Source organism: Petromyzon marinus, chromosome 8 (assembly GCF_048934315.1).
Source record: "Petromyzon marinus isolate PM22_M1 ecotype Great Lakes invasive population chromosome 8, UKy_Petmar_22M1.pri1.0, whole genome shotgun sequence".
Lineage (NCBI taxonomy): Eukaryota > Metazoa > Chordata > Hyperoartia > Petromyzontiformes > Petromyzontidae > Petromyzon > Petromyzon marinus.
In genome coordinates, this window is record NC_133674.1 from 1554650 (window position 1) to 1581048 (window position 26399).

Below are 26399 nucleotides of genomic sequence, written 5' to 3' on the forward strand. Positions count from 1 at the left end.
GCACTCCCAGACTGCCGTGTGTTTTTATCCCTGGAGGGACGGGTTTGTTGTGGAGGCGAATCGCCTGCTGCTGGAAAAGGCATCCCCTAGAGGCCGCTATATAGAGGTATTTGGTCTACTCTTCCACGCTGGTCCGGACGTGTTGGAGCAAAGTGGCCATGCCCACACTTTACCCCATCACACGCAGGGCGTTAGCTCGCTGGACTTGCAATGCAGAGGTGCAGGTTAGATTTCATTCCCACTCACATACCCACCGACACTCACTCAGCCACCTACTCAGCCACTCTCTGGGCATCTATGAAAAAGAGCTTCATAGCTCATCGGATTCCTCCAGCAAAAACATACTGATTCTCACCCACCCACTCAGCCATTCACCCACCCACTCTGGCACTCATCCACTCACCAATTCACTCAGCCACCCACTCGGCCACCCACTCAGCCACCCACTCTCTCACCCACTTCGTCACCGGTCACCCACTGCCACCCACCCACTTGGTCACCGGTCACCCACTGCCACCCACCCACTTAGTCACCGGTCACCCACTGCCACCGGTCACTCACTCTGCCACCGGTCACTCACTCTGCCACCCACCCACTCTCTCACCAACCCACCGACTCTCTTGCCAACCCACCGACTCTCTCGCCAACCCATCCACTCACCCACAGGGAGACACAAGGAGACAAGGGGACCCACATGGTGTGAGAGTGTATCAGCATCATTGTGGTTGTTGTGGTGGTTATGTTGGTTGTTATGGTTGTGGTGGTTATGGTTATATTTGTGGCAGTAGTGTTTATACTTGTGGTTATGTAGCTGGTGGTTATGATTATATTTGTGGTTACGGCGATTATGGTCGCAGTGATTGTGATTATATTTGTTGTGGTTATAACCCGCGATGTATTTCGTCGAGGATGGATGCCGCCGCGTGCAGGAGTTGGGCGAGGCGGGAGTGAGCCACCTGAAGCGCCCTCTCCGACGGTGGTGAGCCGCCGGGCGGCCGGGCAGTGAGCAGCTCGCCGGCGTCGCTTCTCCTCCCCCTTCCGGGGCTGCCAACCCCAGTGGTGTTGAGTCGTCCTCCTCTTCCACTGGAGCCCTGGTACGAGTTTTTCTTCGCGTCTCCATTATAGCGATTCATCTTACTATTTGGCTACTTCTGACGCCAGTTGTAGTGGGTGGAACGGAGAGCGAGACTTCTTACCGAAAGAACCAAAGAGTATGAACTTATATGGTTTATTTCATCTATTTTTAGTGGTTTGCTACCATTCCCTTTGCACTCCTATCGTTTTTGTATTGTTTGTTGTGACGTTATGACCCCGTGCCCCCTACTGGCACATCTTTGATCAAAGAGCTTTATAGCTCATTGGATTCCTCCAGCACAGAATCAATACCGATTCTGATGAGACCGGAACGAACACGTTTGAATCGAATCGCGTACTTCGCTTTACTAAAATAGTTGTGGAATCGATTCTTGTGGAATCTGTTCTCGTGGAATCGAATCATCGATATTAATTACAGAGATTCACCATCGATATTAATTACAGACATTAATCAACGACGTCGCTAGGAGTATCGTGGTGCCGCTCTGCAAACCTTCGGGCTACTATCAAAGGTTTGTTCATCAAGCCATCCAGATATATAAACACAGACATAACTTCAACCGAGAAGATGGATACAAATTGAGTAATCATTGGAAGAATGTTATTAACCAGGTAAAACCTTAACTGCTTTATGGTGTTGCCTTAACTTTCCGCATCTCTAATTTCTTAAGCTTCCCACTCCCAGCCCCGCTCTCTTCAGCACTCCCCTCCTCATACCCCCCCTCTCTATCTCTCCTCCCTGATCCTCCCCCCCTTCTCTTACCTATATAGTCTCTTGTTTACAGCAGCTCTTTTGCCCACGTCGGCAATTGTTTCTTGCTGTGGTTTGTCCCACCTGATGATGGACGCTTGTGTTGTGCCCGAAACGTCGTGATTTAATTTATTTTATATTTTATGCCTATGTGACTTTACCGAAAGAACCAAAGAGTATAGCCCAAGAGAGTTTGTGTAGGTTGGAGCGGTAGTGTAGCACAGTAGGGGGCACAGGTGGTGCATCGGCCAGTCATCTCAGTCAAGCAACCAATGGCAACCTGGGTCTGTCTGTCTGTGACCTCCTGCTGCCAGCGGGCGTTCGACGCTTCATGTGGCCTTAACCTGCACATAGCCTGGCACGAGCGCCGTGGTGACATCTCCACCACTTCGTGGCGAATGGCGGTTGTTGTTTATGGTCGTCTCGCGATTAGCACTACGCTGCACTACTAACCCAGCGACCCGAGTTCAATTCCCGCTCACGGCCAACACTGGTGACGATTCCGTTCCTGGGCCTCCCCTTGGTCAACTCAGCCTCAAATGAGTACCTGGTGCGTTGTGTAAACATCGCCACTGGGGAAATTAAGGCGGCCGGATGTGGTGCTGGCCACCTACCCCCCTTCGTGTATCAAAGGTGCTGCTCGTTAACAGCACTTGCACCCGACAGTCCTGTCGAAGGCTACATGGGGGATCTTTGTCTTTGTTTGGTGGTGCAGCTGAGGAGGCGCAACTGCACGGCGAGTACCTCTACCGCAAGGCGCAGGAGGCCAAGAAGGTCCTCGTAGAGGAGAAGGCGCGGCTCAAGAGGGCGCTCGATGGTAACGGGCGGCGAGACGGATCTAGAGATGGGCTCGCGACGACAAGACAGACGAGAGACAGCGAGACAGACTAGAGACGTTGAGACACGCAAGACAGACTAGAGACGGATCTAGAGACAATGAGACACGCAAGACGGACTAAGATGGGACAAGACGGTCTGACAATACAGGCGAGAAGACAACCGCGCGTTGGAAAGCGTTTCCGAATGAATCCATGCGTGCGCATGATTTTTCTTCCTTGTTAATTCTCCCCTGCCCGCCCCCCACCCACTGCCCCCTGTCCCCCTGACGTCGTCACCGAAGAAAACCTGGTGCTGCCTACGGACCTGCGGTGGGAGGCGCTTGAACTCCAGAAGGCCGTGGAGTTCGACCAGGGAGGGGAGGGTGATCTCACATCCCTCACCATCACGTCTCCTCGCATCTCTCTCTCTCTTCCTTCCCGCGAGACTCCCGAGGCAGAGGGATAAGCGTCGCGCGTCTCCGCCCGCTAGACACGCCGAGTCGGCGCGCATCCCCGGCTCGCCGTCGGTCCTTCCTGCCAAGCGGTGGCACCGTGTTTTGCCGCGGAGGTTCGCGGTTCGAGAACGGCTGGCCCTCAACCCCCCCCCCCCCCCCCCCACCGGTTTAATGGGTTTAATGCCGCAGTTGCGTTGACCGTAAATACTGCACGGCGATTGCTTCCCAAGTGGACTTTGAAAAATCCCGTGGCGTGAACGTGGAAAAAGAGTCGGCCGTGTGTGTGTGATGGCTGGCGTAAATTTTTGTGGAATGTCAAATGAAGGCCGTGGTCACCACATAACGTGTGCTTCTGGAGCAGTCTTCCTTCTGGAGCGGTCTTCCTTACAATATTAGGAAGCCACTGGAGCTTTGCACTTTTAAATCATCGTCTAGATTGACAAACTCATTTCTTGAGAACTACTTTTTGTGGTTAGTTTGTCACACTTCCGATTACCACGGTTGGCTACGTGCTGTAACAAAGAGGTTTAACATGCACTGACGCACTCATTCACTCACTCATCATTTTACTCAATTTACCCACTCACCTGCCATATCACCCACCCACTCTTGCAATTGGGACTCATCCAGGTCTCATTATTGCTCAGCTCGCTACACAAAATCAACGCGATCACTGCAGAGTGATATTCTCAACCATTCCTGGTCGCTCCTTCCATCCATCCACCCACACACACACCTTCACTCACCTGCACGGTGAAGTATGGCAAATGATAACCTACCCTCTCTGTCCCCCCTGCCCCATCTACCACCTCTTTCTGTCCACCCCCCCCCCCCCCCGTGTCAGTAGGAGTGAGCAGCCACATGGATGACGAGTACTGCTGAGCCGGCGTGAAGGACCCACACATCATGGCGACGACCTCACGCGACCCCAGCTCCCTCCTCAAGCAGTTCATCAAGGTGCGGGCACGGGGTCACAGGGGCTACAGGGTTTGGGGTCACACGAGGAATGTGGGTCCTCGTGTATTGCATGTGTACAAGCGCGCAAAGACAGAGGTCCCCCATATAGCCTTAACAGGTTTTTGGGACAGGTGCTGTTTGCGTGGGTGTAGGTGGCTAGCACCACAACTGGCCACCTTTATCTCTCTGGTAATGATGTTTAAACACCGCACTAGGTACTCGTTTGAGGCTGAGTTGATCTAGGGGAGGCCCAGGACCAGTTCAGATAATCGCCACTGGTGTTGGCCATGAACGGAAATAAACCTCGGGTCACTAGGTTTGTGGGGCAGCATGCTAACTGCTAAATTACCGCACACACACACGTGTTCTCTATCGGCTTTAGAATCAGTTCCTTGCACCTCACACGAGCCGTGTCGACCAATCATCGGGCTTGTGCAGTGTGAGACAACTCGCATCCGTTGAGTTAACCAGAAGAAATCTGGTTGTTGATGAAAGGTGGAGGCTGTGTGGGGGGGGGGGGGTGGTCGTAAGTGGTGGAGCGTTGGACACTTTGGTTTGGTGCATGCAGCTTTTGTCAACTTCATTCCTCGCGATTCAGTCCGCCTTTTCCCGATGACCGATCCCTTCCATTCATCGAAAATGTATCTACTGTAGCACTACGCACGGTCGGTGGTCACGGAAAGATGTACCATTGGGGGTGCCACTGTGGCGAGATGTTAACTCCCTCACCTGGTATACAGGAGGTCGCAGGTTCAATCCTGACCCTGATGCCTGCTGTATATTTGGAGTTGCGTGCCTCTTTCCGAGGAGTCGCGTGGATTTCTCTCCAGGTTCTCCGGTTTTTCCCTCCGCATTTAGAATCGACGTCCGTTTAAGAGTATTTGGCTGCTATAAATTTACACATGACGATAAGCCACTTAGTTGAGCTATGATTTGTGGCCAGGTCGCTTCTGGAAAAGAGCTGCATAGCTCAGTGGGCCTTACCTGGTAAAATATAAATAGTAAAGTTTTTCCAATGGTGCATCCCAGTTGTGCCAACACGGGGTTTGGCGACCCCGTATACCGGTACGGCTCGGCTCGGCTTCCGCAATGGAAAAAACAAACAACACAACCCGAGTCGGATACAGTGGGAGGGCGGGGAGGTGGGGGGGCGAACGCAGCGTGGCCGGGACGGACGCCGGTGGGAAGAGCGGACTCGGCGTGTGACCGCTTGCTGTCATGTTACCACACCACCACCACCATCCCACCACCACCGCAGGAGAAGAAGCTGATCCTGCCGAACGCTCAGCCGATGAACCACGGAGGCCACAAGCTGCAGGCGCTGGTGTGGGCGTGCTGCGCCAATGCCGTCAACGACTTCATCGTCCTGCATGAGCACCGCGGTATGCCAGGCACGCGCACGCACCACAGTCGACAAAGCTCCCCCGTGTAGTCTTTAACAGGCTGTCAGGGCAAGTGCTGTTTGTCGAGCGACCTACGAAGGCCGGCAGGGCACACGGCGGGGTGGGTGGTGTGGTCATTACCGCATCTGGCCCCTTTTGTCTCCCCACTGTCGATGCTTGGACACACCGGAAGTCGAAGTCAGGTCACCGGATTTGTAGTGTAATGAGATAGCCACTCCGCTCCCGCTCCCCGGTGTGATGCATGGTGTGACGTGTGTGATGCGGTGCAACAGACGGGGGATGGAGGTGTATTTAGCTGTGCGTACGATGTGCGGTGTGTAGTATGATGCTGCAGACGGGGAATTGTGGTGTCTTAACTGTGTATGTGGTGTGATGTGGTATGATGCCGCTGATGGAAGGGCAGTGTGTTTAACTCTCCAGTACAGTCTGTGTGACACCTGTGGTGTGTCTAACTTTCCGGCGTGCTGTTCATGTGACACGTGGTACGATGCCACGGTGTACTTGACACTCTCGAGCGTGGTGATGCGGCACGACATCCGGACGTGGACATGATGTCCGAGGCATTCCAACACCTCGTGATGCACAACTTCACGTCGCGACTCGGAAAGAGGGTGCGTGCGGGCACCGTGCCAGTCTCACCCACATCTTCCTCCCCCATCCCCAAAGCACAAAGATCCCTCGTATAGGCTATAACCCTTTCTCATTTCCATGATGTACATATACGTCGTCGAAACGGAACCGTAAGAAAAACTCAAGTACGTCTTCTGACCTGAAGACATACCTTTTGCTCCCATAAGACTATGCGGGAGGGCGTGTGGCACAGTTTTGTTCCATAGAGTGCCGGTCGTGTCACTACGGTTCTCTGCGGTGAGGGCAACGCCTTTTAAAAACAGCAGCGCTACGCCTCTATAAATAAAATTAACGCCGAGCCGCTCGCGCGTACCGAGATTCAGCGGTGAACGTGACACCTACCACCCGGCAACTTGCAGATGTCTCGGAATGGGAAAGAGTGAGCAGACTTTTGGGCCAGGTGCTGTGTGTCCGCCTGTATATTCGGAGTTTGCATGTTCTCCTCCTGGTCACTTTGATTTTTCTCCGGGTCCTCCGGGTTTTTCCCTACACATTTAGAAACTTGAATTTCGAGTATTTTGCTGCTATACATTTTTATGTGAAAAAGAGCTGCATAGCTCAGTGGTAAAATAAAAATAGTTTCGTTTTACTTTAGTTTTCGAGCAACAGCACAGAGTTTTTATTTAACGCCATCTCTGAAGCTGAAGGTGCGTAATGTTGTTCATTTGTTAATGCATCCGCAGTTTTAAACAGGGTGGCCGCTGGCCTCTAACTGGCAAACGTCTGCGAGGACACGTAATGAGAGTCCAGCGCCGTCCGTGTGACTTGCCGCGACCCCTCCCGTGACTTCTGTGCCCCCCTTCCCCCCTCCCAACAGGCACAACGTCTACAAGCGCGACGGCCATGACATCGAGTTGAAGGAGGTGGGACCGTGATTCGAGATGGAGCGTAAGTCTGCCTGACACATTGTTACTCGTCTCCACTTTACACCCCTGCAGAGGCGGTGGAAATTCCACATTCCTTGTGGACTTCCCTACGAAGTGGTTGTAAATTTTATCGACCCCTGAGAGGATGATGGGCTGAATGTAAGAGTCTAGCCTCGGGCTAGGTGGCCCGCGGGTGACTTGTAGAGCGGATCGGAACTTGAGTCGGTGGGGTCGCTGCTCTGGTCGCATTCGCTGTACCGTGACCCGACTCGCATTCCCCCACCCCGGATGCGATGTGTAAATTCAAAGATGATCGGACGTAATGCTGGCCACCCACACCCACCCCTTGGTGTGCCATGCTGGCTTTCCTACATGCTAACACACGAACAGCGCTTTTCCCACGCCGTCTGTTAAAGGCTGCATGGGGGTAATCTTTGCTTTTGTGTGTCGCGCAGTCTATGAGATTAAACTGGGCACGCTGGACAACGCGGCCACCGCCGAGGTGGAGTGGCCTTGGCGACCGTACATGAACACGGCGAAGAAGAGGAAGTTCCTGAGCGTGGAGTGAGGGAGGGGAGCGACTTCCCCCCCCCCCATGGGCCTGGGGGGAGGGGCATTGGGGGGGGGGGTTTGTCCCTGGAAAGCCGGAGTTGGAGTCGAACCTCGCGGCGCTCTCCGCCGAGGCTCGAGACGTTGAGGAGAGGTCGCCGCGTGGATAGGGCAGTGCGTGAATCGCTGTTCCAACCGTCGTCACACACGCGCATCATACGCGTCACACACACATTGCGGATGTACATTTATCAAACACAAACATGCACATCGTCGCATGCGTCGCACACAGAAGCACACAATTGCACAAAAAGACAAAGGTACTCCGTATCGCCGTTAACAGATTGCTGGGGCAAGTGCTGTTAACGGGTAGCACCTATGATGGCCGGCATGGCACAGAAGTGGTTTTGTGGCCAGCCCCACGTCTGGCTGCCTTTGTCCTCCCCAGTTTTGCGATGTTATACACACCCCACACCACGTACTCAGATGGCTGAGTTCGTAGTGCGCTAACTGCTGCACCACCGCTCCCCAAACGGTGTACATACACGCGTACACAAAACGAAACATTAACATTTATTTAAGTAACAAAAAAGAAAATACCAAGTCAGGCAGATGGAGAAAGTGGCGTGTCGCCGTGCACAGCACCGCTTGTAGCTACTCACCTAGGGTGGGAGCTCTTGGCTTCAATGCCACCCGGGATGTTTAGATGTGAAAACCTGCCATAAATAATATTTTTGGGAAGTCACAAGCGCCTTAAGTTGCATCTCATCTCGACCATTTTAATGGGCACCCCCCCCCCTGTAGCTGTCCCCCTGTGGCACAAAATAAACTAACAAAACTAATCTCTTTTTATTTTACCAGGTAAGGCCCACTCAGCTGTATAGCTCTCTTTCAGGAACGACCGGGCCACAAATGAAAGCGCTATAAAGTGGCTTGTCACGCAGAAATATATAGCAGCCAAATACTTTTAAACGCATGTTTCTAAATGTGGAGGGAAAAACCGAAGGACCCAGAGAAAAATCCACGCGGTCACGGGGAGAACATGCAAACTCCAGATATACAGGCGTCGGGATTTAACCCACGACCTCTATACCAGGCGAGGCCCCAAGGTGAATCAGCACTTGGCCTGCGAGCGGGTATTATTAGTCTGTCAGTAGGGGGTAATGATTCCGGATTTCAGTCTCAATTGAAACTGAAATCTGGAACACTTTTGTCATATTTTGCTCGTATAAGTGTGTTCATAAAATACAAGTTTGGTCATTGAGAGAGTTATAAATGTCCTATACGCATTTCATGTTTATTGTGTTTTTTGTATTTAATGTATGAAGAAAATACAATTTTGTATATGCTACAGTATGTTTCACACGTTATTCAGTGACACTGCATATGACGGGCAATGTTTGGGGCAATCGGCCTTCAACATGGAAAATACATAGAGGCCACATGACCCGTGGCCACCGCCACTTCAACCGTGGCCCCACCACTTCAACCGTGGCCCCATTGGCACGTTGATGTGTGGCTCTGCCTTCACCTGTGGTGAGAATGAGACCAGAAAAATTACAGGAGGCCGACTCCATATGAGTCCGTCACGCTCTGGATCTCGCTAATGGGACGTCGGATGAAAATAAAACATGGAAGCGACAAGTTTCTTCTCTGGCGAGGACATTCCCACAAGATTGCCACCTTTCCCAATTAATGGAATTTGCCCCAACATCACCCTGATCCAAACCAGCGGGAGCTGAAATCTTCCAGAAGGTTCAGGATTTATTGGTACAATCGTTCGGATGTTGGTGTCCGCATGGACTTGCATTTAAAACCCCCGGTCCGCTTGACGTCTTTTAAACAATACCTGTGGTCGGGTCCGCTCCCCCACCTTTCTATCCCCTGCTTTTTTTTTATAACCGGTGTAGTATATGTTGACGGTGTGTGCGTGTATCACAACGCGATGTAACCGGGCCCTCGAATTGCCTCAAGAAATGAATAAACAACACCTGTTGCTTTGCTGTTGTGATGTCACCACGAGGCGCCGAATGACGGTGGGACGGCGTCGTCGCACTCGTCGAGTGGACAAGGGCTCCGTGAAATGACGGTGCGGATTGCGCCAAGCGTATAGAGGTCGCCGATTGCACGCCGCTGTGGCTCAAACACTCGTGGGTCCACCTCAAAGTTCCTGTGCCCATTTGAACCTCATTGCCTGCGATGATGCTGCTGTCATGGAAGAACACACGTGGCGCCCTCTTGTCTCTCCATGTTGTCTTTCACGTCCCATCGCAGTTTTCAGGTCACTTGATGTTTACAGCCTCCGGTAAGGAGGCAGTGAGGTTCAGCCGCTCCATTTTTCTTCCTTTAGTGCACAGTACCGTACACGGATACGGGCACAGTACAACACCGTAGCTTTATTGATTGTTCAACAAAAAAAGACCATCCCTCGCCCAATCTAGTTACCTATACGGTGTAATATATGGCGAGACATTTGTTAACGTAAAAAAATGGAACTGTAATGCTGAAAATTATACTCCATGAAACTCGGGGATTTATGGAGTATCTGAGGGCTTCTCAACGCTTCATGCCTCGCCCCCACTGATGCCCTCTTCTCCCCACTACTACTGACGATTGTATGTAGGGTGTGTAGGCATTTACTTCCGACTGTTGTATGTAGGGTGGTGGTGGTGGTGGTGGGAGTAAATGAGATTTAAAACTGGGTGCTTAACTTGAACTCACCACCACTCATCATGTATGCACTCATCCGCCATCTTGCTCACTGACCCTGTTTCCGTGTTGATGGTGTGAGTCCGTATTGATGCTGTGAGTCTGTTGATCGTGTGAGTCTGTTGATGCTGTGAGTCTGTGTTGATCATGTGCGTCTGTGTTGATGCTGTGAGTCCGTGTTGATGGCTCGGGGGCACGGTACAGAGGGGCAGTACAACTGTAGAGTAATAGTTGTTGTCCAGCAGCGGCAACTGCGGTGGACGGGGAGTACACACGCCAGTGAGCCTCATGCGGGTTTGTCAGCAGGGCGGAGGCACTGGGGCAAGGATCACAGAGACCCTCCCTGGAAGACACTGGAACCCGCTCGTGGGTTGGAGAAGGGAGGCGCGGCCGAGTCGGATAAAAGCAGCGGAGAGCGAGAGCTCGTGGTTGCACGTTCTGGGAAGTGGAGTCGTCTCGTCGGCACTGTCGTCTTTTCCGACTTGGTCGCTGCCGTCTTCACTAGATAATTGGGCGGCCGGATAGTTGTTGGCTGTCTCGGTCGATGCCGTCAGTGTAACATGGTGGGGGTTGTGTCTAAGCTAGGCTATTTGACTGGGAGAAGCGAGGGCGAGTCTGTGAACCTGATGGTGTTAAATAAGGAAGGTGCGGAAGGTACGGGAGAGGATGAGGAAGATCGTGGGATGGATGGGGGAGGATGAGAAGATAGTGGGAGGGACGGGGGAGTAAGGAGGTGGGAGGGATGTGAGAGAAAGAAGGAGATAGCGGGGGGGACGGGAGAGGAAGAGGGAGATGGTGGGAGGGAAGGGGGCGGAAGAGGGAGATAGTGGCAGGAAAGGGGAATGAAGAGGGAGATAGTTGGAGCGACTGGGGAAGTAGAGGGAGATACTGGGAGTTATTTGGGAGGATTAGGCAGATCGGTTAGAGTAAGAAGGTGATAGTGGGAAGGAAGAGGAAGGAAGAGGGAGAGAGTGCGAGGGATTGGAGATGCAGAGGGAGATAGTGGGAAGGATGGGGGAAGAAAAGGGAGATAGTGCGAGGGACGGGAGAAGAGGGAGATTACTAGTAGAGCCAAGTGGGAGGAAGAGGGAGATAGTGGAAGGTACTGGGGAGGAAGTGGGAGATGGTGGGAGGGACGAGGGAGGAAGAGGGAGATGGTGGGACGGATTGGAGAGGTAGATAGTGGGAGGGACGCGGGAAGAAGAGGGAGATGATAGCAGGGACGAGAGAGGAAGAGGGAGATAGCCACTGATGTTCGCCGTGGCCAGAAATTTAAACTCGGTTCACAAAGTTCATGGTGTAGTGGGTGTTGAGGTGGCATATCCTGGCTGGCCAGGAGAAGGCAGTACAGCAAGTGGGATAAGCACCATCTCTGTCTGCATGGGATAGAGGGTTGCCCCCTTGCACGAGTGGGTTTTCTCTGGGTACTCCTGTATCCCCTCACGTTTATGAACGCTCAGTAATTGCCCAATTGAATTATTGCTATGCACCGCGACGTTCGTTTTGCTATGTCATGTGATCAGAATTGGGCGCCACGGTGGCGAGATGTTAACTATTTTGTAGGGTATACAGGAGGTCGTGTATTAAATCCTTACCCTGACACCTTTGTATTTGGAGTTTGTATGCTATCTCCCCGTGGTCGCGTGTATTTTTCTCCGGATCCTCCGGGTTTTCCCTCCACATTTATTAGCACATGTTTAGAGTATTTGGCTACTAATGTCCACGTAATAAGCCAATTTGTTGAGCTGTAATTGTGTGGCCGCTTCTGAAAGAGAGCTGTATAGCTCAGTGGGCCTTGCCTGGTTAAAGTAAAAAAAAATAGTCAAATAGTTTGCAATTGTTTATATCTGGGATAAATGCACCCGTGGCTTTAATGATGTGGGGATCTGCGCCTGGCATTTTCAGGTGGGATCCGGAGCAATGAATGAGCCCTGACAAGGCAATGGCCCACCCGTTGATTTGCTCCATGAGGAACTTTTAGGGGGCTCGGGACCGTGGCGCCAAGAAGACCAGCTATTGGACCATGGAGGCACCGAAGGGGGCGGTTTCCCCCCCACACGTAACGCTCCCTATCTGGTCGATAAAAACGTATCAATAGGGTCACAGAGCTTGGGCAATCGTTGGTGCCAGCTTACCAAGTGGCTTCCTTCCTGATTGTCTGTGGTTCCTCGCACCTCTGAGGCCTGCTTGATCACGTTATAAGTATAAATATTGTTGTTATCAAGTTCTAAGTGTAAATAATAATTGTTGTTGTTATTACTCGCCTGTTCTAAACATACGCCTGTTGTTATCATTCGCCTGTTATCATTCGCCTGTTTTCATTTGCCTGTTATCATTCGCCTGTTTTAATTGGCCTGTTATAATTTGCCTGTTGTTTTCTTTCGCCTGTTGCTACCAAGTAATAAGTATAGTTATTGTTGTTGTTATCATTCGCCTGATGTTAGTGGTGCACGTCTCAAATCCAGCACTGGGGAAGGCAGCGAGGGTTCGTAAATCACCGCACAATGATGTTGTGAAATCCTCTTCCCGTGGAAGTCGAGGTGCATAACCTGCCTCGCCAGGAGAAGGCAGTACAGCAAGTGGACTCATCGCCATCGTCACCTGTACGGTTTAAAATGCTGCCCCTTCACACACGTGGCTTTTCTCTGGGTGCTCCGATTTCCCCCACTTGTACAAACACTCGTTATTAATTAGCCAATAATGCCTCCATACATAGAGTACCGTAGAGCCTGGACAATCGTTGGTGCTGGCTCACCACGTGGCTTCCTTCCTGCATGTCTGTGGCTCCTCGCGCCTCTTGAGTCGTTCTTATGAGTGCTATATAGCTTTAAATAATAACTACAAATACTCGCCAGAAGGTGGTGACGCAAGCCTGCGATCCAGCACTGTAGAAGGCAGCAAGGGTTGGTGGATCACACAGTAAATATTGTGAAACCCCCTTCCCGTGGACATTGAGGTGCCTTCTCCTGGCTGGCCAGGAGAAAGCATCTGACTGGCCAGGAGAAGGCATTATAGCAAGTGGGATCATCGCCATCGTCACCTGTACGGTTTAAAATGCTGCCTGCTGCCCCTTCACATACGTTTGTTTTCTCCGGGTGCTCCGGTTTCCCCCCACTTGTGTAAGCATTCGTTATTCATTGATTGAAAAGATCTTACAATAAAAACCAAATTCAGGACCTTACTATGACTCAGCGTGGCTTTCCTGGAGTAAGTCTAATTATTATTATAAAGAATTACAGGGGCTGTATGATGACACGACTAGAGAGCTGGCTTGCACTGCGGGGAGCTTAATAGTCAACTTGGATTCCGCACCCCTCAATGCCCTTTTTAAGTTCAGTTTGTGCACTTAAGACTCGCACAAACAACCATACTCAGAGAACCATAGATTCCCACTCAGACCCAGAACCAGAAACCCATAGACTCCAACAGAGACCCATACATTCCTTCAGACACTCAGACTCATACGGCGACCCTATATACTGACACAGGGATCCATAGACTCAGACAGAGACCCATACACTCACAGAGGCCCACAAACTCAGAAATCCATAGACTCGCACAGAGGTCAATAAAATTTAAATCTGAATATTTATTTACACTGGATGAAATCGATGAGCTACAAAAATCTGTTTTCACAGCTGTCCAATCGGGCAGGTCAGAACATAACTAAAAAAATACAAAAAATGACAGGAAAGACAAACTGTTCAAAAATAAACAAATTAAACTAAACTATTTTAATCTTTATTTGAAGCTTTCGTGACTGCAGGAATCCATACTCTTTGGTTCTTTCAGTAAAGTCACGTAGGTATAAATTAAATAAAATTAAACAAATCACGACGTTTCGATCGCAACATAAGTGATATTTTCAGGTGGGACAACCACAGCAAGAAAATGGTGAAGTCGGCGGGAGAGCTGCCGTGGCAAGAGGTTATACAGGTATGAGATGGGGGAGGAGGCAAGGGGGGAGAGAGAGAGGGGAGGGTGTGGGGTAGGGAGAGGAAGGGGGGCCGCGTGAGCGCTAGGAGAAGATGACGTGAGGCTGGGGTGGGGGGACGTGGGCGGGGCTAGCAGTAATCGGCAGGTAATGATGGAAACAACAACACAAGTTAAGGCATTACCTGGTTGATAACATCCTTCCAGTGATTGTTTAATTTGTATCCATCTTCTCGATTGAAGTTTTGTCCTTGGCCTCCGAAAATAACAATATCATGCGAGCCCACAGCGTTATAACAATGGCCACTACGGCAGAGGTATTGGTTTGCTATGTTTCAGATCCGCCTTGTGTTCGCGAACACGGTCCGAGACGTGTCGTTTTATTTCTCCAACGTAACTGCGGCCGAAGTTACAACTCAGTTTGTAGACTCCAGGGTATAGACAAAACTTCAACCGAGAAGATGGATACAAATTAAACAATCACTGGAAGGATGTTATCAATCAGGTAATGCCTTAACTTGTGTTGTTGTTTCCATCATTACCTGCCGGTTTTACTGCTGCCCCGCCCATGTCCCCCCATCAGCCTAACGTCCTCTTCCCCTAGCGCTTACGTGCCCCCCCTCTTCCTACCCCACTCCCCCCCCCTTTTCTCTCTGTCCCCTTGCCTCTTCCCCCCTCTCTAAACTATATAACCTCTTGCCATGGCAGCTCTCCTGCCGACTTCAGCATTTCTTGCTGTGGTTGTCCCACCTGATGAAGATCGCTTGTGTTGCGATCAAAACGTCGCGATTTGTTTTATTTTATTTCTACCTATGTGACTTTACCGAAAGAACCAAAGAGTATGGATCCCTGCAGTCACGAAAACTTCAAATCTACATTTAACACCCATACCCTCTAAAGAACTAACCCTCAAGACACCTAACCCTTAAAACACCTATACCCCTAAAACGCTAACCCTCTAAACACATAACACTCTAAGCCCCTAACCCTCTAAACGCATAATAAATATATTTTCGGGTTAGATCGTGTAAATATAAATGTGTCGTTAAACCAGACACCACCCGACACAGCCAATTAGTAAAGTTTGTCATGACAATAAAAAAGTGCCATTAAGTGTTGGAGAGAAATCCAAAACACCTTTAGTATGGATAATATTAGTTGTCAAAGTCTTGGTGTTAAACCCTCTAAACTCCCAAATCCCAAAACCCATAACCCTCTAAACCGCTAAACCCCATTACCCTATAAACCCCTAACCCTCAAAACCCCCATACCTCTAAACCCCTAAACACATACAATTATAACCTCCTAAACTCCTAAACATCTAAACCATTCAACCTCTAACAATCGAAACCCATACATCTCTAAACACCTAACTCTCTAAACCCCCAACCCTCTTTACCCCAAAATCTTCTAAACTCTAACATTCTAAACACCTAATCCTCTAAACGACCTTACCCTTAAAACCCTAACTGTCTAAAAACCTCTCCCTCGAAAACCCCACCCATAAACCCCCAAAACTCTAACTGTCTAAACACCAAACCCTCTAAACTCCGCAACCCCTAAAACCGTAAACCTCTCGGCACCTAACCTGCTAAACCCCTCACCCTCTAAACTCCTACACCACTAATAGCCCAATCCTCTAAACACCTAACACTATAAAGCCCTTTAACCTTAAAACCCTAACCCTCTAAACCCCTAACCCTTGAATCCCCTCAAGCGCTAACACTCTCAACCCCTAAACCCTCGAAGTCTATAAACCACGAAACCCCTTATCCCCGAAACACCCCGAAACTTCTAAGCTCCTAACCCTCTAAACCACTTAACCTATAACAATCGAAACCCATAAACCCATTAAACAGCTACTTCTCGAAACCCATAACACTCTAAACTCCTTTATCCTTAAAACCTTCACCCATCCAGCCCCCTAAACCTCTAAACCCCTAAACCCATAACCCTGTAAACCTCTAAACGGCTCAACTTATAATCCTCTAAATCCCAAACCCTCTAAACGCCTTTACCCATTAAATCAAATCCTTTCTAAACTCCTCACCCTTTGAAACCAGAACCCAAATACCCTGAAACCCCAAACCCCCTAACACTCTAAACCCCTTTACCGTTAAAATCCGAATTCTCAAAAGCTCTAGATCTCTGCACCCCTAACCCTCTAAACACCAACCCTCTAAACCCCTAACCCTTAAAATCCTCAACCCCTAAAACGCTCAACCCCTAAACACCATAACCCTAGAAACCCCCAAAACATCGAAGACGCTTATCCCCTAAAAAACCTCTAAACCCTTAACACGTAACCTTATAAACTCCAAGCCCTCTAAACCACTATCCCTTTAACAATCGAAACCCATAAACCGTCTAAACCTCAGGACACCAAACTCCTTACAATTATAACCCTATAAACCCATAACCTTCTAAACTGTACACCTCTAAAACCCTAACCCTCTAAGCTAATCACCTTCTAAACCGCTAAACCTCTAAAACATTTTACCCTTAAAACCCTCAGCCTCTAAACCCCTAAACCTCTAAACCACACACCCTCTAAATACCTAACCCTCTAAACCCCTAAACCCATCACCCTGTAAACCTCTAAACCCTTAACTTATAATCCTCTAAATCCCTAACCCTTTAAACCGATTTACCCATAAAACCCTATCCATCTAAACTCCTCACCTTTTGAAACCATAACCCAAATACAACCAAAAATCCCAAACCCCCTAACACTCTATATCCCTTTACTGTTAAAACCATAATTCTATAAACCCCTAGATCTCTCCACCCCTAATCCTTTAAACACGTAACCCTCAAAACCCTTAACCCTTTGTGTGGAGTGTGGTGTGTGGTGGTTGTCACGGGGTAGGTGGGTGCAGGGTGTGTGTGGAGTGTGGTGGGTGGTGGGTGTCACGGAGTGGGTGGGTGCAGGGGGTGTGTGGAGTGTGGTGGGTGGTGGGTGTCGCGGGGTGGGTGCAGGGTGTGTCTGGAGTGTGGTTGGTGTCACAGGGTGAGTTGGTGCAGGGTGTGTGGAGTGTGGTGGGTGGTGCGTGTCACGGGGTGGGTGCGTGCAGGGTATGTGGTGGGTGATGGGTGTCACGGGGTGGGTGGGTGCAGGGTGTGTGTGGAGTGTGGTGGGTGGTGGGTGTCATGGGGTGGGTGGGTACAGGGTGTGTGGTGGGTGATGGGTGCCACGGGGTGGGTGGTTGCAGGGTGTGTGGTGAGTGGTGGGTGTCATGGGGTGGGTGAGTGCAGGGTGTGTGGAGTGTGTTGGGTGTCACAGGGTGGGTGGGTGCAGGGTGTGAGTGGATTGTGGTGGGTGGTGGGTGTCAAGGGGGTGGGTGGGTGCAGGGTGTGTGGTGTGTGGTGGGTGTCACGGGGTGGATGGTTGCAGGGTGTGTGGTGTGTGGAGTGTGGTGGGTGTCACGGGGTGGGTGGGTGCAGGGTGTTTGGAGTGTGGTGTGTGGTGGGTGTCACGGCGTGGGTGGGTACAGAGTGTGTGGAGTGTGGTGGGTGTCACGGGGTGGGTGGGTGCAGGGTGTGTGGTGGGTGATGGGTGTCACGGGGTGGGTGGGTGCAGGGTGTGTGTGGAATGTGGTGGATGGTGGGTGTCACGGGGTGGATGGGTGCAGGGTGTGAGTGGTGTGTGATGGGTGGTTGGTGCCACGGGGTGGGTGGGTGCAGGGTGTGTGTGTGGAGTGTGGTGGGTGGCGGGTGTCACGGGGTGGGTGGGTGCAGGGTGTGTGGTGTGTGGAGTGTGGTGGGTGTCACGGGGTGGGTGGGTGCAGGGTGTGTGGAGTGTGGTGTGTGGTGGGTGTAACGGTGTGGGTGGGTGCAGGGTGTGTGGAGTGTGGTGGGTGTCACGGGGTGGGTGGGTGCAGGGTGTGTGGTGGGTGATGGGTGTCACGGGGTGGGTGGGTGCAGGGTGTGTGTGGAATGTGGTGGATGGTGGGTGTCACGGGGTGGATGGGTGCAGGGTGTGTGTGGTGTGTGATGGGTGGTTGGTGCCACGGGGTGGGTGGGTGCAGGGTGTGTGTGTGGAGTGTGGTGGGTGGCGGGTGTCACGGGGTGGGTGGGTGCAGGGTGTGTGTGTGGAGTGTGGTGGATGGTGGGTGTCACGGGGTGGGTGGGTGCAGGGTGTGTGTGGAGTGTGGTGGGTGGTGGGTGTCACAGTGTGGGTAGGTGCAGGGTGTGTGTGGAGTGTGGCGGGTGTCATGGGGTGGGTGCAGGGTGTGTGTGGAGTGTGGTGGATGGTGGGTGTCACGGGGTGGGTGGGTGCAGGGTGTGTGTGGAGTGTGGTGGGTGTCACGGGGTGGGTGGGTACAGGGTGTGTGTGGTAGGTGTGGTGATAGTGGTCATGGATCAGACCGATCAACGACCACCTCCATCTCTACTGTGCGGTGGACCGGCCACCACACAGCAGCACGCGTCGGAGGAGTGAGCGGATGACTCTCCCCATGCGGGCCAGTCCCCCTGGCTTCCTCTTCTCCTGCATCACCATCACTTGATCCTCTTTCCTTGTTTTCTCCTTCTCCTCCACCACCATCTCTTCCACAACGATCTCCTCCACCAGGGTGTCCTCCTCCTGCACCACCAGCTCCTCCACCAGAGTCTCCTCCTCTGGCAAAACCAGCTCCTCCACTAAGGTCTCCTCCTCCTGCAAAACCAGCTCCTCCACCAAGGTCTCCTCTTCCTGCAAAACCAGCTCCTCCACCAAGGTCTCCTGCACCACCAGCTCCTCCACCAGAGTCTCCTCCTCCTGCACCACCAGCTCCTCCACCAAGGCCTCCTCCTCCTGCAAAACCAGCTCCTCAACCAAGGTCTCCTCCTCCTGCACCACCAGCTCTTCCACCAGAGTCTCCTCCTCTTGCACCACCAGCTCCTCCACCAGGGTCTCTTCCTTCTGCAACACCAGCTCCTCCACCTGGGTTTCCTCTTCCTCCACAACCTTCAGCCTCCAATCAGAGGCCCAGGCGAGCAAAGAGAATGGGGGCAGCGCCGGCTCCGCTCTGTGAAGATATGCGCACGACATTGTTCCAACTTACTGCTACAGCAGAGATCGCAGCCATCCCCTCCCCCACCATCGGGGGGGAGGGGGGGAGCTGGCGATGTCACAGTGGATGAAGGGTTACCTACATGGCAAAGATATGGCCACTTCATTATTTGTCCTCACCCAGAAAGCAATTATAAAAATACATCCGTATATAACCGAATGTACAGGTGAGATTTGAACTCTCCGTGTGTTAGTTTGTGGGCGGCAGGGCTGGAACTCACAGCCAAAGAGGGACCTGGGTTTGATGCCCATACTTGGGCCACTTTCTCCATGTGGGAGTTGTGACTTGCCCTGGGCCCCACACCTCTCTATGGACTGCCTTGAAAATTGGTCAGCAGAATGTGGGTTACCGTCGTTCAGCAGCTCCAAAGCACTGGACACGGCCAGGAGTAGCAGTGGTGGTGGCATTGCTGGTGGTGCTGGTGGCCGCGGTCCGGAGCCAGCTGTGATCCAGCGCCTGCGCTGGCGTCATACGAGAATCCGGAACCCATCTGTTGAGAGACGCGTGGGAGACACACGCGCCACACGTAGTGAGAGAAGCGTGGTGAGAGCATTGAAGTTGCTTCCCTTCTCCTACAAGGTCAGGAATGCACGGCAGCAGCGGAAGCAGCAGGAACAGTGGCAATCCTCTGATGCCCAGTAGACTAAAAATGCCCCGAGCATCGCATTGGCCAGCAGCATCTTGCACGGACCTCCCCATCCTCCACAGAGGGCGATCTTGACACCGGTGGTACTGCACATCGGCAGTCCCACTCAGCTCCACATTTTCCTGGCGATCGGTGGAGAGTGATCGCCGATCAATTGGAGGGGGGGGGATCCTCATTGGGAGGGGGTGGTGGGTGTGTCTTACCGCAGACAGAAGCTGACGAATTCCACAAACGCCGGGTCGTGGCTTTTGAGCACACTTTCAAGTGGGAAGCTCCCCGGTACCCTTTTCTTGCCTGGGCACAACATCTTCCCTTGACGGTCTGCGGGAGCCATGCACAGCGGGACAGATGCAGTCACCAACCACCACGTCACCTATTTACCCACTTACCGACCCATCCATCAACCTACTCACCCATCCACCCACTCTTCCACCTACACAATCACTCACTCACCTACCCAATCACCGAACCACCTCCCACTCACCCGCCCACCCGCTTACCCACTGACCAATTCGCCCACTTACCCTACAACCTACTTGCCCACACACCGACTTACCCACCCACTCACCCAAGGAATTTAAAATAAAAAGAGGCCATTCCCCCCCCCCCCCTCCCACCAAAAAAATAACAACAGCCGCAGGCCTCTTCTTAAAACTGAATCCGGTCCGTCACTCGCACCACCCTTTAACTCACCAAAAAACTGCCTTCTGTCGGGAGCTGAATTCACCATGTATCGTGGAGGCATTCCCAGAATCTGCACATGGTTGAGACAAAGACAAAGGTCACCCGTGTATCCTCGGCTGACTGTAGGGGCAAGTGCTGTTAGTATAGCGTAACAACAGCAGCAGCGCTTGTTGAGGGCAAGCATTATGGCACACAGAGACAGGGGGTGGTGGGCCACATTGACCCAGGTATTTTACACACTGCACTAGGTACTCATTTAAGGCTGAGTCTAACTAAGGGAGGCCCAGGACCGGTTCAGATAATCATCACTAGTGTGGGCCATGAGCGCAGCATGCTAACCGCTACACTACTGCTCCCCTCACACGTACAAGATGGACACGTGTACACTCATACACAACATACGACGGCCGCTATTCGCCAGATCACTAAGTGGCCACCTCCCCTCCTGCCACCCCCAAAACCCACGACTCCAAGGAAAGAGAGGGGCATCACGAGCGGATGGACGCCCAGTGGGAAATACCTCAATGCAGCGCGGGAGGTAATCTTTGTCACTGTCGGACTGAAATAATTGTCTGCCCGTCGCCAACTCCGCCACCGTGCAACCCAGCGCCCACATGTCTACGCCACAGGTCAAGCTGTAGCCCAAGTGCAGCTCCGGAGCCGAGTATTCCAGAGTCCCACCAACATTCATAGCTGCACACCAATCACAAGAACAACACATATATGTGTTTGTGTACTCACTGTTTCTTAAACAGCATCTTCATCACACACATGAACAGTCACATGTACAGAGATGCAGATACTCACACATATCCACAATCAGACAAACACCCACACGCAGACGCTCACACACCCAGGAGAGGTCACTCACGTTGACTTTCCACAAAAAAGCTCGTGCCAAAGTCCGTGACCCTCACAGTGCCGGTCACGGTGTCCTTGATGAGAACATTTTCCTGCAGGAGAAGGGGCAGAATGAATTCAAATGCAGAGGTTATGCCGATAACATTCAGCCAGCAGTGGAACGATCACGTACCACCACCTACGCTAAACAGGGGAACTAGACGAGGCGTAGTGCCGTCAACGAGCGTCAGTCAAGTGCAACATTTGATGTTTGTTGACAGCTATTACTGGGGGTTGCCCCTTTCAATTGCATCTAGAAAAGAGATTTGATTTGAGGCTCATGTTCAAAGCACTCTAAGGGACCATCGAAGTAAAGGAGGGCAGCTCTATTGACAACTGATCATGGTTCCTCTGACAGGAGAGTGCATTGAGCTCACAGCTGCAAGAGTGCCCTTTAACGGGTTACGGACCAAAAGCTACACATGAGAGCTCGCGTATTCCATGACACTATCCACCGCGCGTTTGTCTTCGGAAGTTTTCCATTCGCAGTGTGGAAGCCGACAACGGGCAGCTGTCAGGTCAAAATACACGTTTGGCACACTTAGGAAATAGTCTTTATTTGCTCCAGTTTCTGTCTCCGAAGGACTGGGGCAACGCTGTGATCAACGTTGCCGGTTTTGTCTATGGTGAGTCCCCAATACCGACACGACTCTACACTACAGTTTAATTCATACCGCATTATCTTCACCAGGGGTACAATGACCCTGCCTCCTTCCAGTTAGATGGAAACAGCGAACGCATAGATCTTGTGACTAATGTGGCCGGTTTTCTCCGTGGAACGATTCCCTACTAACAATACGCCTCTGCAACAAAATCATACTGAATGCTGTGTCCACTCACTGGCTTGATGTCCGCGTGAACTATGTTCCTGGAAGAGATGTGGGACAGGAACATGAGGATTCCCCTGGTATAACTTTTCACCATTTCCATGTCCAACCGGAACCCCGATTCTCTCATCACATCATAAAGGCTCTCCCTGTGAGAAAGACAAAAGCAGAAACAACACCAACACAGTGTCAGTGTCATCTCCTTAAATGCTGTGCTGATTCTGCTAACAACAATCTTAATATTGTTCGTGCATGTTCACGACCAATATTCAGAGTCATAGTTCAGTGTAGGTTCAGGTCGTTGGTTTGTCGATGAACCAAATTAGTTGGCTCATTTGCCCACTTGACAACTTGATTTCATTGGCATTTTTGCCAGGTGGTAGAGGGTTATCCATGGGGAGAAGATAACAACTCCGCCTGGTAAGGTCGTGGGGTTTGATCCCGAACCTGACGCATGTACATTTGGAGTTTGCATGTTCTCCCTGTGATCATGTGGATTATTCTGTAGGTCCTCTGGTTTTCCCCTCCACATTTCGAATCGACATGCATTCATAGTATTTGGCTGCTATACATTTCCACGTGATAAGTTACTTTGTTAAGCTATCATTTGTGGGCAGGTCGCTTACAAAAAAATAACTAATAGGTCAGTGGACTTTCCCACGAAAACAAAAAAGTTTGTTTAGTTAATCAGTTAACCACGCTATTAGCGGAGGGAGGGGGAGATGGAACACGCGGTACATACTTCAACAGCTCCAGGACAAGGCAGTGGTGTCCCCTGAAATCAAAGCTGTTTAGGACTTTGATGACGTTGTAATCTTCATTGCTGTCCTCACTCTGAAGTTCCAGAGCTATCTGGAGCTCCATCCTCTGCAATGTTTCTTCCTTGGAGCTGCGCAGAGGAAGTCCACAAATTAATAACTTACACTTGCTTAAGGGACACCCAGAGGCAAATGCTATTCAGAATTAATAATTAATTATACTTTCACCAGGTCTAACGGCATTGTGAGCTAGAGTAGCGTTCTCGACTCTCATTGGTACCATACGGGGTGCAGGAGCTGGCGTAGGGTACCCAATAGGATTTGAAGGTGAAGAGCCATTCAAATTGGATTGGTCATTCGGGAAAACTAAATGCAAACGCCCGTTAAAACAACGCGTTTTCGTTATAACGTGGTTCTTCAACACTTTTTACACAATGCAGAATGTGTCCGTTGTAACAAGAAACGCGACCATTACAACATGGAACACGCACATTCTAACAAGATACGCACCCATTATAACACGGAATAAGCCCATCATAACGTGGTTTGTGAGTAGTCGACAACAAAATACTTTTTTGAGCTGCACTGTTGAGCGGTATGATACAGTACTCGGAATGATAAAAGTAACGTGACAGCATAGCCTCATTATGAGACCTCCTTTGCCAGTAACAAGATATAGTAATAGGTTTTACCCTTTTAACTGGCACAAAAACTGACACCTTTATTCAAGGCATCATGTTTGCAATAACCACAACACAAGCAGTCAAAATGCAAACAAAAGAGACAACTCTGATAATAATAATATGCACTGTCCTTGAATTTGATTGGTCCACACCCGAGACGGCTTTTCTTAGAGCCTAGTCTCCACTCTTCTGGTCCAACACCAGTGGAGACTAAGCTCTAAGAAAAGCCGTCTCGGGTGTGTTGAGCTCTGTCGTCCCGACAGGTCTGTAACTTTCACCTGAAGACGGCCGCTTGCGTTGTGGCCGAAACGTCGTGAGAAAATTTATTGTATTATTTTATTATTTTATTCTCATTCTACGTGACATTACCGAAAGAACCAAAGAAGGTGTCAGTTTTTGTGCCAGTTAAAAGGGTAAAACCTATTACTATAGCATAGCCTCAGTTATTGGTCTCATCATCTCACAGTGTATGCATACATTGCATCTCGGCAAACTTTATTGTTACATTATTTATGGAGAGATTCTTTTCGCTCAATGCTTTTTCGCTTAACGCGGAACTTTTCATGAATGTATCTACAGCATTAAATGATGACTTACTGTAATGTGGAGGTAATCTTGTAGCAATGGGATGTTTTGGCCGATACCAGTTCACACTGTGTGTGTATGTATTTTAAGCTTTAGAGACGAAAAACCAGAGTACCTAGAAGGAACCGATGCAGAACAGGGGTAGAAGGTACACACTCCACACACGATGGTGCCCGAGTCAGGAGCCGAACCAAGGCCCCCCTTCTCGCTGTGAAGCATGAGTGTCACCACCGCATTGCACGACAATGGACTTAACAACGTCGGCCTCGTGATGGCACGTCTCTGAAGTCTTACCTCGACGGTGACACCAGGATCTTTACAGCTACCAGGGTGTTCCTCTTGTGGTCAAGGCACTGGATCACCTGGCCTTGACCTCCTTCCCCAATCATCTTGAGCACCTCATAGCGGTAGTGGAGGTGATCATGTCGGAACTGAACAAAAGGTATAATCATTTAAACTGACTATTGTTAAAATCACAACGTTTAAGAAGTGCTAATGTAATTTTAACAAAAACATTTGCTTGGAATTATGAAGTTATTTTTAACCATAATTTGGAATGCTCAGATGTCTGCTGGCTGAGTCACCCTTAAAAAGAGCTTCTGAGCTCAATGGGCTTTACTCGGGAAATAAACTTCTGATTCAGATGTGTGCGGGTGAGTGCATTGGTGAGTGGGCGAGTGGGTCGGTGAGTGATTGAGTGGGTGAATGAGTGAGTGAGTCAGCAAGTGAGTGCGTCTGGGGGTGGGTGAGTAAGTGTGTGAGTGGGTGTAATTGTCGAATGCTTTGATACTGTCTGCTGGCGAAGATTCCCTTGAAAAATTGCTTCTTATCTAAAAGGGCTTTACTCGGGATTAAACATTCTGATTTTGAAGCGCGTTGGTGTGTGCCCTGGTTGGTAATTCAGGTGCAATAATAAGAAGCCACAAACCCCGCTACCTCTGGGCCCTGTGACCGCCCCCAAGGCTGTAGTTTTGTGGTGAGCCTCACCAGAATGTAATTACGTTCGTCGTCATCATATCCATGCCTGTTGCATCCCTTGGGTTTGTTGTCGAGTGCAAAGTACCACACTTCTTGCATGGCTGCGAGCTCCAGCTTTTCGTGGTCGGTCAAGTGAGGGCCAAAGTGAGCCAGGATTTCTGTAGGCACGAGGAGAATAACAACAACAGGTGTGTGAACCTAAATTTTGAGCAATTTATAGAGTAAATATTTCAGGATTGGGATGTTTTTGCCAATCCCAGCTATGTATGTTGAAATTCTTTTGCACCGCATGTAGCCAATGGTGCTAATCAACAGTGTGGGGGAAGGTTAATAAACTAACCACGCAAATAGGTTCCACACATCTGTTAGAACCTTTAACAGACTGCGAGACAAGAAGGCTCACATGATCGAGTCACTCACCTTTCTGAAGAGATGCCGCGACAACAAGATAATACCGACCACATTTAAACTCACATCTGCTTCTGTCACTTAACCCAACTCTAAACGGATCTTATTCAGAGCTAGCCTTTCTCTAATCTCAGAGAGGATAAGAATACTCCGGCTTGAACTTGATAATTTAGACAAATGTCTCCTACAATCACACTTAACATTAACAGATAAAAAGTCATAATCTTAGTTTTTTCGGTAAAGTCACGTTGAAGGGAAACAACAAAATAATAAAATATATATAAAACAATAAAAAAATTCTCACGACGTTTCGACCATAACTCAAACGGTCGTCTTCAGGTGTGTTGGTTTGCATAAATTTATTTTTAAACGGCGCATTTATTTATTTATAAAAAACGTTAGCGCCATGCGCAACGATTTGGCAGTTTATTTAGGACTAGTCCATCTATATTCTGAAAAGAGGAGGGGGGAGACGATTTTATTTTTTATTTTTTTATTTTTTATAATGTATGCTGTCTGAAAGCCACTGTAAGCGTGAACAATCAATTAAGATCTGAAATGGTTTATCAAATCTTTCCAATGATTGCTAAGATAGAATCCATCTTCTCGGTTGAAATTGTCTCTGTGCTTGTATATGTGGATAGCCTCATGAACGAATCTCTCATGGAAGCCAGATGGCTTACAAAGAACCTCTGTCTTGGAAAAGTCAA

At 50.2% G+C, this 26399-nt stretch overlaps 1 long non-coding RNA gene across 2 annotated transcripts; it reads left to right on the top strand.

The window, feature by feature from the left end:
* Positions 1 to 2946: 2946 nt before the first annotated feature.
* Positions 2947 to 8875, top strand: LOC142924072 (uncharacterized). 2 transcript variants are annotated; one of them, XR_012941208.1, is made up of 6 exons: positions 2947 to 3047; positions 3967 to 4076; positions 5335 to 5458; positions 5995 to 6090; positions 6927 to 6997; positions 7431 to 8875. It is a non-coding gene; the product is annotated as an uncharacterized LOC142924072 (long non-coding RNA). The 2 variants fall into 2 exon arrangements; XR_012941207.1 differs by lacking the exon at positions 2947 to 3047 and adding an exon at positions 3057 to 3232.
* Positions 8876 to 26399: the final 17524 nt, after the last annotated feature.